The sequence below is a fragment of the Cupressus sempervirens genome, chromosome 5 (genome assembly GCF_028749045.1).
Source record: "Cupressus sempervirens isolate cs-2001-9-10 chromosome 5, ASM2874904v1, whole genome shotgun sequence".
NCBI lineage: Eukaryota > Viridiplantae > Streptophyta > Pinopsida > Cupressales > Cupressaceae > Cupressus > Cupressus sempervirens.
In genome coordinates this window covers 765,988,601-766,001,264 of record NC_143122.1, presented here as the reverse complement: position 1 = coordinate 766,001,264, position 12,664 = coordinate 765,988,601, and the positions used below count along the sequence as shown (strand labels likewise).

Here is a 12,664-nt window from a genome sequence, read left to right as displayed (position 1 = left end):
GATTGGTTCAATTTATGTTTGGAAATATGATATATACATACATTTCTAGATTAGACCGTTCAATATATATATGTATTTAGTTTATGGTTAGACATGTGTACACAATTGGTTCAATTTATGATTAGAAATGTGATATATACATGTTTCTCGTTTATGGTCCATTTGATATACATGTATATAGTTTATGGTTAGACATGTGTACATGTATGATTGGTTCAATTTATGATTAAATCTAAATGTGATATATTCATGTTTCTAATTTATGGTCCACGTGAACATGTAAGTACTCAAATAAACTCCTAAAAGTTTCATATAAGTACACAAATAAAATCCTAAACTTCATATTTAGAATGAACATATAAGTACACAAATAAACTTTTATGATCAAATGAACATGTAAGTATTCAATGTAAGTAAGTATTCAATGTATGTACATGTATGAAATGGATTAAATTAACAATGAATTATTCAATATCTATGCAATTGATCTAGAAATATGAAGTATTAAACGTAGAAAGTCTTGGAAATATGAAATATCTAAAGCAAGTTCTACAAATATGAAATATGTCAAGTGGTTCCAAGTGGTTCCACATGCTCTAGACACATATAATGAATATGTATAAAATGGATTAAATTAAATATGAAATATGAAATGTCTTTAAGCAAGTGATAGTAGAAATATGAGTATTAAATGTAGCAAGTCCCGGAATTATGAAATAGCTTTAACAAGTTCTACAAATATGAAATAGATGTCAAGTGATTCCAAGTGGTTCCATGCACTCATGGAGAACATTTAATATTCTCTCTTGGTCATCAGACTCTAATCTCCACTTGTGACATCCACCTTTATGTATAACTGGATGTAGAGCAATGGACGTAGCAATAACATGATGACTATATTGAAGCACTTTATTTTCAAGTTGGTAATCAACAAAGTGAATTCCATGTTTTACTAATTTGTGTTCCCTAAGATATGTTCCCTCCAAAACAACTGGACTTGGAGACAATGTATTTCAAATTTAATTTAACACATGTATATAGATATGTAATAAATAAATTTTCATCATTTAAATATAAACACACTCATAATTTTTAGTTATTTTAATGCACACGTACCTATAGAAAATAACATTCCATCACTTTTTCCAGAATTAGTTAACTTCATTATTTCAGCAGTGCAAGGCAATAAATAGTAACTGAATCCTTCTAGAAATAGTTCCTACCTAGCAACCACTTATAATTTATTTTCAATCATAAAAAATGCACCACTACAATGAAAAAATAGTTAAAAAATTAACTGACATGATTGAACAAATAAAAATTAAAAAGGTGCATTCCAAAGAATATAGTAAAGAATAACAACTTGCTCATCCCCACTTCCCAAAAGTAAAGCAATTCCGGGTTGTGAACAGCACCTACGTACGTGATTCCGAGAAATGAGCTGGAAATATCACATGACCGCATTCGTCGTCCGTTCAAAAACATAATAATTCTACTATATATACCGATCAACTCAGTAAATATGAAATCAACAATACGTAAATGGCCGGAAATAGCAGCTTTCCTGCAGCATCTATGATGTTCTCTGTTACTGCATTAATAATAATTTTCAACTCTGGCGGCTTATCTACTGATGTGGGAGATTCTCTTTCCTTGGGCGCCTCTCTTTTTGCAAATCAGACAATAATTTCAAAGAATGGAACGTTTGAATTGGGGTTTTTCAGCCCCAATGGAAGCAAGAACTGGTATGTTGGCATCTGGTATACCAACAACATACCAGAGCAATTCATCGTTTGGGTGGCCAACAGGGAGAGCCCTGCGAAGAACAATCCTGGCGTTCTGAAGCTCTCTCAACGAGGTAATCTGGGACTGTTCGACGCAGAGGGCACATCTCTTTGGTCTGTTCATATTTCCTCCAAAGGCTCACGGGCTGTGCTTTTAGATTCTGGCAATTTTGTACTGCTAAGCAATGACAATCAATCTGAGCCTCTCTGGCAGAGTTTCGACTATCCTGTAGATACGTGGTTGCCTGGCATGTGGTTCGGTGGGCAGCAAAAGCTAATCGGTTGGAAGAACTCAATGGATCCGGCTCCTGCGCTTTTCTCCCTTTGGCCGGATTCTATCTGGACCTAACAAACAAGCGATTCTAATATGGAATAATTCTGTTAAGTATTGTGAGAGTGGTCCATGGAACGGCAAAAGTTTCAGTGAATTCCCGAAATGTTAGAAGGGGTGCACTACAGAATCGCCATTAAGATTGATAGTTCTGGTCTGTATGTGAGTTATAATTTGCCGAATGGGATGCTTCGTTTTTTCCAAGTCAAGAACGGAGAAATACAAGACTATGCTCTTCTTGACGACGATAAATGGAGCATCGTGGCCGCTCGTCCCAGAGATCAGTGTGCCGCATATGGTTTCTGTGGCGCGTATGGAAGCTGCAACTCCAACAACATTCAGTTCTGCACATGCGTGGAGGGTTTTGATGCGGAGCACACAGCAGAAGGGAAATGTAAATGATAAAGCTTTCTAATATACTCAGTTCATAACAATACAAAGAATCGCAAACAGAGAATTATAACTGTGAAAATGAAGAAACCACAAGATATGAACCGGAAACTTAATTCTTCTTCTTTTTATTCCATTTCAAATTACATTCTCCATTCATCGATTCTCATTCATTCCTCTTACTCTGCCCTATTCTACCCTCCTACTGCTTCCTTTCATCGAATGACAGAATATAATAAAGATTTCTCCAAAACTAATTTCCAACTACCCACAACTGGCTCCCTCTAATTCCTCTAACAGTTCTTCATGACCGAAGAGTAAACATATTACTAATGCATTTATCAAACCAAAATACTAATGTCTCCCCAACTAATTACATCCATATTGACTTTGAAAATATTATAATGCATGTAATGTCCGGAGTCTATGAATTGTTTTGAATCTTGTGATGCTCTTGCATCATACTCCTAGGGATAGAAAAATTCAAGTCCCATTGAATTGTTGTGATCTTCTTCCGAGTCTTCCAATTGTATGGTATCACAATGATGACTGAATTAATGCTGCTTGCCATAACATGCTGATTCTAAACTGTAGAATGAATACCCTTGATGGTATCTTCGTTGAATTTTAGAAGAAATACCTTAGTTAGCCCATATCACATGCATACCAATCAACTGGATCCACAGTATGATCTTCTCCCTGTTTGTAAATCTCTAGAGCATCACATTCATCAACAAATACATCATCCCTGTCATCAATAGTTTTCTCTTCAGCATCTGATCTTTGCACTACATCTTTTCCTTCCTGATCATTTTTGTCAACATCTCCATCATCTGAGCATATCATTTCTTCAACCATACCTGTCACCAACTCTCCCTCATTTGCAAGAACCTTTTTCTCACAAGGTTCAACAACAACCTCCTGTTGTTCACTCTCACTCTCACTCTCTACACCAGCATTCATCTACTGTCTATGCCTTTCCAATGGAATGTGTACCACTTCTTGATCCTTGTCTTCATCAACAACTTCATCTTCATCTACTGCTTGCTCCAAAAGCAATGCTATCCTCTCCCATTTTACAATACTCTTATCTAACTCTTCTCTAAGATTCTTGTAACTTTTTTCTTCTAGTTCTTCCAAAACCCTTCTTAGGCTTCTCAACTCCTCCTGTCTCATCCATTCTATTTCTTTCTTTCTTGCTTCTTCTTCCTTCTTTCTTTCTCTTTCTTCTCTCTCCTTTTTATCCCCATATAAGTACTCCTTCGATGCCTTAATTATTTCTCTTTCACTCCTTGTCAAACCCATCTTCTCAAATCAATCTAGGGTTCATTAGATATCCAGCCACCACCTTAGAACACTCTCGGAGGATAGTTCTACTCTAAGCATCAAAAACGGACCTTCAACCTACCAAATCTTAGATCTTCTTCCCAGACCTTTTGCTGTGCTCTGATACCAATCTGATGCGGAGCACACAGCAGAAGGGAAATGTAAATGATAAAGCTTTCTAATATACTCAGTTCATAACAATACATAGAATCAAAAATAGAGAATTATAACTGTGAAAATGAAGAAACCACAAGATATGAACCGGAAACTTAATTCTTCTTTTTTTAATTCCATTTCAAATTACATTCTCCATTCATCGATTCTCATTCATTCCTCTTACTCTGCCCTATTCTCCCCTCCTACTGCTTCCTTTCATTGAATGACAGAATATAATAAAAATTTCTAAAAACTAATTTCCAACTACCCACAACCAACTCACTCTAATTCCTCTAACAGTTCTTCATGACCGAAGAGTAAACATATTACTAATGCATTTATTAAATCAATATACTAAGGTCTCCCCAACTAATTATATCCATATTTACTTTGAAAAAATTATAATGCATGTAATGTCCAGAGTCTATGAATTATTTTGAATCTTGTGATGCTCCTGCATCGGGTTTCCACCCCGCACATGAGCAAGCCTGGAATTCACAAGACTGGTGCACTAATGGCTGTGTTCGGGAAAGGCCATTAAACAGCGATACCAGAAATGGCAGCACTGACATATTTATCGAGATTGGTGTGTCATTGCCTGATGATTCATCTTCTTCATACCCTGCACTCACAAAGGAAGATTTCCAGAAAGCCTGCCTCCTTAAATGCTCCTGCACTGCTTTTGCTTTCGATTCTCCTTCTGGGCACTGCAAAATTTGGTCCGGAGTTTTGTTGAACTTGAAGAGTTCTTCATCAAACAATAAATCGACAATATTCATTCGAGCAGCTGCCCCTTCATTTCCTAATTATCATAAATCATCTTCCTCTGTACTGAAAGCCATTATTATTGCGAGTGTTCTCACCTTTGCTTTGGGTGCAATTTCATTTTTATTGTGGCAAAGGTATCGGCTGCGACCAGAGGAGGCTTTTGAAGATTCCTCAGAGTCTTTTCTTAGAATGTTTAGTTACAAGGAGTTGAAGATTGCCACAAGGAATTTCAGGTCTAAGTTGGGGAGTGGAGGATTCGGGACAGTATTCAAAGGATCTCTAGTAGATGGTACGCTCGTGGCCGTAAAGAAACTGGATTCGGGTTCAAGACAACACAAGAAGCAATTTCGAGCGGAGATCAGTTCTCTTGGCAACATACAGCATGCGAATTTGATCAGACTGAGAGGGTTTTTTGCACAAGGATCCAAACGCTTACTGGTTTATGAGTACATGCCCAACGGCTCTCTGAATTCCTATTTGTTCACTAGCAACCCCAAAAGTAAACAAAAGGTACTCGATTGGAGGATCGAGTTCTAGATTGCTTTAGGTACTGCACGAGGTTTACTTTATCTACATGAAGAGTGCAGAGATTGCATCATTCATGGCGATGTAAAGTCTGAGAACATTCTTCTGGATTTTAATTTTTCACCCAAGCTAGCAGATTTTGAGTTGGCAAAGCTTGTGGGTAGAGGTTTCAGCAAAGTGCTGACCACAACGAGAGGAACGAGAGGATATTTGGCTCGAGAGTGGATCTCCGGTCTTCCCATCACACCCAAAGTTGATGTGTATAGTTTTGATATAACGCTCTTGGAAATCATGTCTGGTCGAAGGAGTTTGGATTTCAATGTGCAAGATTCGAGTCAGTATTACTTTCCTACGTAGGCTGCAACTCAAATTTTCCAGGGGAAGATTATTAATATCTTAGATGAAGCTATTGCAGCTGAGGCGGATTTTGAGGAAGTGAGAAAAATGGGCATAGTAGGGTTGTTATGCATAGAAAGGGAAGAAGAGAAGAGGCCGAGCATGGAACAAGTGGTGCGTATGCTGGAGGGGAAGATGGAGCCTCCAACTCTGAATGTGCTGACATCAGAATTAGTGGACGAACAAGAATCAGATGGAAGCTCCACAAGCTAAGTCTAGATAGAGTCTGTTATAAAGTTCAAATGGTTTAAATTTCAGGTTTGATTTATAGTTAAATGTGTTAAATAGTCAAAGCTAATTATTTTTTTAAAATAATAGTTTTCATTAGTGTGTGATGTTTGAGGATGGCTACTAAAGTCTATACTCTAGACAAACAGAAAGTTGACACAAGCCACAGGCTTGTTATTATATCATGGTCAATAGAGAGTGCAACTTAGAAAGAAGAGAGGACTTGCATACAAGCTAGTTGTGTGTGTTTGAGTGTCTTCTTGTATGTGTGCCTATATGTATATCTCTTTGTGTGTCTTTATTTGCACTTACAAATTTCTAAAGAATTATATTTTAGTTACAAGTTTTCAATTTTTTTTCAATAAGTTAATGTTTGATTTACATGCAATTTTAAGATTTTTGGTCATTTAAATGTTAGCATGTAAATCAATTTAGTATTGTTCGTATTCATTTTTCTATTAATGAAAATGTTAAGCCTTGTATAGGCCTTGTAGGATAATTTCTATAATGACTGTCATAAACAGCCAAACTCATGACACTTAATTGAATGAACCTTTCTTCTAACAGTTTTTGGCATGATAATGACTTCATATTTCTTCTTAACAACTAGATACTAGCTTAGATATTTCTATATTTTTTAGTGTTTGGATGGATAACAATGATTAAAAGACACAATGAATGGTTAGGGATCTAATGAGACAATATCAAGTCATGTGGCTATGTGAAAGGTTTATAGTATTAAATGTATGATTGAGATTCAAAGATACTTTGACTTTTGCACCTTTCAATACAATGTAACTTTGAGTTGTGATGATTATCACTCTAAGAACTCCTTAAAAATAAAGGAAAAACCTTATTATGGAAATACACAATAGTCAACTTATAGCTAAGATGGAAAATATCTCATGTTTATAAGTATGGTCATCATTTGGATTTTTTATTCATGAATAATATATTAAGTTATTTACACATGATTGACTAGAAATTAATATCTTGGAAAAATACCAATTACACAACCTCGTTGATATCTAAAAGATAATAAAGAATTTAGTCCACAAAATCTTCATTATTGTCTTTGAAAGTTCATGTACTTTGCTACCAAAAGTAACTCATAAATTATGATCTCAATTACACATGAGACTAGAAGACTTATGGTTTAGCAAATATACAATATATATATTAAAAAAAAATTGATCGGTAAATGGCCAATGCCTTGATTATATATATTAATTCAAATAAATAATTAAAATAGCATTTCTCTGTTCAAACAGGCACTGGTAGGAAAGAACGGAGAAGAAAAGCTCCAGTCTAGCTCAAGACAAATGTTCTTTATTATTACATCATAACATCACCTAGGTGTAACAAGTGAAATGTGTCATTTGTTCTCATAACATATGAGTTTATGAAACATGAATCAATGAATTTTAATAAAAAATTACAAGTTAAATCTTGATAGCAATAGTAGAATCTTTAGAGTGAATTTTTGAATTTTTTCCATTTTGCCTCAACATCACAATTACTGAAATCATAGCTTGACAAATATTATTTATGAACTAGTACTCAAAAAACACAACTAGTTAATGAGTTTAAATATTTTTAATAATATTATAATCAATGAGAACAAAATAGTAATCTTGATAATAATATGGTAATCTCTGAAAATGTTTTAGCTATTGTTATTAGATTCTTTTCTAGAAACCAACTTTAACAAATGGCTCTTATATTGTTCTAATAATATATAATATGAGTCAATCAGTTGATAAATATTAATATGGATAACTATAGGAGTAGAAATCCTAGCCTTCCCTTGCAACCAGTTTGGTGGACAAGAATGAGGTGATAACATGGAGATTGTAGAGGTGGCATGTACTTTCTTTATAGTAGAGTTTCCAATTTTTTCTAAGGTTAGCATATTAGCTATATTTTGATTTCTTATAGATATCTTAGGTGCAATGTTATTGTAAAATAATTGATTTTTTTTTTTCAAGTTTCATTTAACTAGTAAACAAAGTTATTATATTTTATCTTTTGTATTTGTATTGCACTTTGGTGATGTAGGTTGAGGTTAATGGTAGTAATGCAGCCCCTGTTTACAAGTTGTTGAAATAAATCAAAGGTGGATTTTTTGGTGATAACATATAATGGAACTTCACTAAGTTTTTGGTTAACAAGGATGGAAATGTAGTTGATAGATATGCATCCACAACATCTTTGTTGAAGATTGAGGTACTTGAAAATCATATTTTGTTATTTTGTCAATTTGTTCTATTAAAATTGCACTTACAATCTTTTTAAACTAGTTTTATTTGTTTGATAACACATCTTATAGGAAGAATGGCTAATATATGTAGCCTTATGTTTGGAGGGACTTGGACAAGGTGGGGGTGTACTAACTCTAGACTTATTTGTTGATCACTTCTTCATCAACTTGTAGTCACTGTATTGCAAGTTCTCAATTCTTTTCCTTTTTCTAAAAATGAAATATTTTATTTAAGATTCTTTATAAGTTTAAGATAGAGCAACATATTCTAGAAGTCAACTTCCCCCTATTTCACTTGCCTTCAAGTCTTCAAGTCCCTATATCATTTTTGGTTGGGTAATATGTAGTAGTGAGTAGATATTTGACATGTATATGAACAAGAGTAAAATAATAGTAAATAAGTTATTTTTTCATACAATTTATGTCTTTTTGTAAGAAAATCATATAGGGGATGAGACAACTAGATTAGGAAAAATGTGCTTTAAATGATGGATTCTAAATTGGATATGGAAGTTATAGCCAAAGAGAAATTTATAGTTTCACACATTTAACTATCTCTTATGTGTATTTTTCAAATCCCTTCCATGAATGGTAAACACCTTCGAATATAACAACCTACATATCAAATATGGCAAGACAATCAATATGTTAGAACTTTTTAATTGTGTGCACATTTAAATTCATCTATAATTTAAAACAACCTTTCAAAGGTTGGTCTATGAAGAAAAGGACTATTATCTTTTGAGCCATTTATCCACTGTTTCTATTAAAACCCTAAATTTTGATTTAGGAAGTTGCATCAATTGCTATGGCTAGAGAATGAGGGACTAGAATGTGTTGAGTTTTAGAATGTTTTGTTGCAACTCAGTTAGCATTCTCTCATTGTTTAAGATTGAACCCCTGATTTTTAATCCTTTACCATATATGTATCAACACTCCTTGTGGTAAGATGTTAGCATTCTCTTATTTGTTTCTTACTAGTTGTTTGTAGATTGTGTAGTGTATAGTGATGCTCTCCAATACTATAAAGCCAACTACAATATAAAGATTGATATTATTCAACTTCTTACCACATATTCATAGATAAATTATAAAAGTTAAGACATACTTAAATGGATATCCTTGTGGACATTCCTATACTAAGTGGTAAGATATCAATCTTTATATTGCCAGATTTGCAAGCTTAATCAATAAGAGATTTTATCTTCCAACAAGGGTAGGTAAACAATATTAGAATACCAAAATGGAAATTCCAAAGAGAAATGTATCTTATATAAATGTATCTTATATATTTTTATACACAAATTTGTAATGTGTGAAGATTGAACTTCTTAAATATTTTTGGAACTTTGTCAAACTAAGATTTCAATAGAATGAAAATGATAGTGTGTGTATATTATAAATTCGTAATGTGGAGTGGAAATGCCAAAGAGAAATGTATCTTATATTTCAAAGATGTATTGGATAAATTTTCTTGGTTCTTAAATGAATGGGAAATAATTTAAAATGTTACTCTCCTAACATGACATAACCTATGTTTAGTGATTATCCAAGCCCACACAGAGGCAGAGTGCTTGTCATATATTTTTGTGAAGATTCCTACAATGTTCAATGTATTTACTACAAGCATAGCTTTGAGATTTCCCATTGAAAACAATTCTCGCTGATGCTACAATTTGTAAAAGAAAGTGAAAAGAATGCTCAAAGTTAGTTGACAAATACCATGCAAAAAAATTTAAAAAGTTATCTCAATGAAGCATGCATATGCACACTAAATTATGGCTACTAGACATCCTAAATATAAACATATCATGGGTTTAAATATATGATTTGCTACACCCATAGAGCTCTTTTATGAATAAAAGAAAAGAGTTAAAACAAACTTCTCAACATGTTTTAGTGAAAAATGCGAGAGAAGATTCTAACAAGTCCCCTCTTCACCTAAAAATCATTATAAATACTAGTGGGTATACAAGAAAATTAGCAAACATTTTTTTTCCATGTTAGAATGGATGCATTACACAAGTTGTTGGTATCTTTGATTGTAGTATGCATTTCCTTTGTAACTCCCACAAACACTAAAATGGACAATACTTCTCCTCTTCCAAAGCTATGCAAATATCCTCCTCCACCCATTGATTTGTCATTATCAATTTCAAATATTCCTGTTCTAGTGTGGTCACCACTTTTGCATAACAAGTCTCCTCCTCATAGAGTTTACAAATCCCCTTATATTGATTGAATTCCAATCCACACTCAACCCAAAAATTCCCCCTTCTAAGACACCAAATTATCCTATACTAATCAATCCTAATGATTATCCTCTTTCAAGAAATTCAAAAGATTATCCTATACTAGACAAACTAGACAATTATCCTCTTTCAAGCAATTTTTAAATTGGTCTCTTTGTATCTTATATTTGTGAAGACATATTGGTAAATTAGGATTTCCATAGAATAAAGATTTTAGTCTCTTAGTATCTTAAATTGGAATGAAGATGATAGTCTCTGAATATCTTAAATTGAAATGAAGATGACAATCTCTTAGTATCTTAAATTGGTTATAAGGGAGTAACAACTTAATTCCTTTCACAGAGCTTTGCAATTATTATATTGATATGTAACAATGACTATTTGACATGACATTCAAGTTGACTAATTCATGTTGAAATGATATTCTAAGTTTTTCTTGTAGCTGTGTTGATGCTATGAAGTATTTTGAATTTAAGTTGAAGTTTTGTTAATCAATATTATAATAAACATAGCAATCCTTTTTGGATAGTTTCACTATAACATTGTACAATAGATGTTTTGCTTGATTATAAACATTTTATACTTCTAGTCCATTTTTTGCATGTAATTTTTCCAAGATAATTATTTATGGATCAATGGAACTATGTGTTGATCTCATATTGGTTTTGACAAGTGAGTGTCAACACACTTAAGTTATTTACTTAATACATGCCAAGTACAACATGTATATTATAAAGCATGTTGAGTCCATAGTGAGCCACACCACTTATGTACCGAGTCACTCAAGTACCAAGAAGATAGTGTATGGTAAGTGACATAGGAGCTGAGTAAATAGTGCATGCTAAGTAATATAGATGCCGAGTCACAACATAGAAAATAGTATATGCCAAGAATCAGAGACTTTAGATGTTGGTTGACACAATTTTGACATATTTATTTTTTAAGACACAAACAACTATGCAAACCATTTTTTAGCTAACTTAAAGATGAATTATGACATTTTGAAGATAAGGAAAAATCTTAAGTTGAATTCCTACTGCAATTATATGTAGCCAATTAGAAAAAGGGAAGGTTCAAGCGAAAAAAAATTAATGAATTACAGTTGTGGATTCATACCCAACCCTAAGTCACCAAAGTCTTTTTAAGGTGCACAAACCCAAAACTATATATGTTACTTACAGATTAGTTTGCATGCAAAAATATAACATTCATGGTGGCTAAGGAGTTATGAAGTGAGATTGCATTACTGAATCAGTTAGAGCAGAACATAGTAAAGGAAAAGGATACAATAAAGAGACATATGATGAGAAGGATCGAGAATACATTAGTTTAGAGGTGATCTGTCACCAAGCAATTAAGTGCAGACTGCAAGATCAATGCTAAGACGTTCTAACAGTTGATTTTAGTCAAAATGTCTCAATAAAGTAGTCCTAACAAGCTGTATTGAAATACTTTAACTAGGTGCTTACTTAATTATGAGTTAAATTTCTTTAACCAGTCACACTTATAATAGGGTTTTGAAATCCTCTAACAAGGTAAGAGCCAACAATCTTTGTAAGCCTTTAATACAACAGACCTTTTATAGGGTAGATCATGTTTCATGGTCAAAACATTGTAACCTTCATTAGATACACTTTATTATTGTAGTAGTGATGATTTGTGGGTATCATCCCCACCCTAGTTTTACCTTCTCATTGGAGGGTTTTTGGGTAATCATATTTGGTGTTAAATGTGTACATGTTTACCTATTTATATGTTTTAAATGTACATGCTTTACATGTTATTTTAGTTTACTCATTGAATGTATGAGATCGATGTGTGGTGAAAGTTTTATGGGTCCTAGTGTAAACTACTAATTCACCACCCCTCCGCCCCACCAGAAGTTTACCTTCCTATTTTAATTCCAACACTCTGGGTATTTTTGTTCATTTCTTGTAGTTTTAATGATGGTTACTACACATCATTCATTACTCGTAGTCTTATAGATGTATTTTTATGAGAATTATATTTCTCATTGTAGATTCTTGAATACTTTATGGAGTGGGATATTTCTTTGGAAACACTTAGGAGGAATGGTGTTATGTAGATTTCATGTGCTAATAAGGTTGACCAAACTCAAGCTGAATCAACTATATTAGTTGAATTTGTATAGTTGCATTTCTAGTTTGTCATACTTTAAACTTACTTTTTCTTTTTTCTACAACCTTGCATTTACATATAGAAAGAATGGAATGATTGTCAATTGTAA

At 33.3% G+C, this 12,664-nt stretch overlaps 1 pseudogene; it reads left to right on the top strand.

The window, feature by feature from the left end:
* Window positions 1-1,542: 1,542 nt before the first annotated feature.
* Window positions 1,543-5,889, top strand: LOC149558153 (G-type lectin S-receptor-like serine/threonine-protein kinase At2g19130 pseudogene; annotated as a pseudogene).
* Window positions 5,890-12,664: the final 6,775 nt, after the last annotated feature.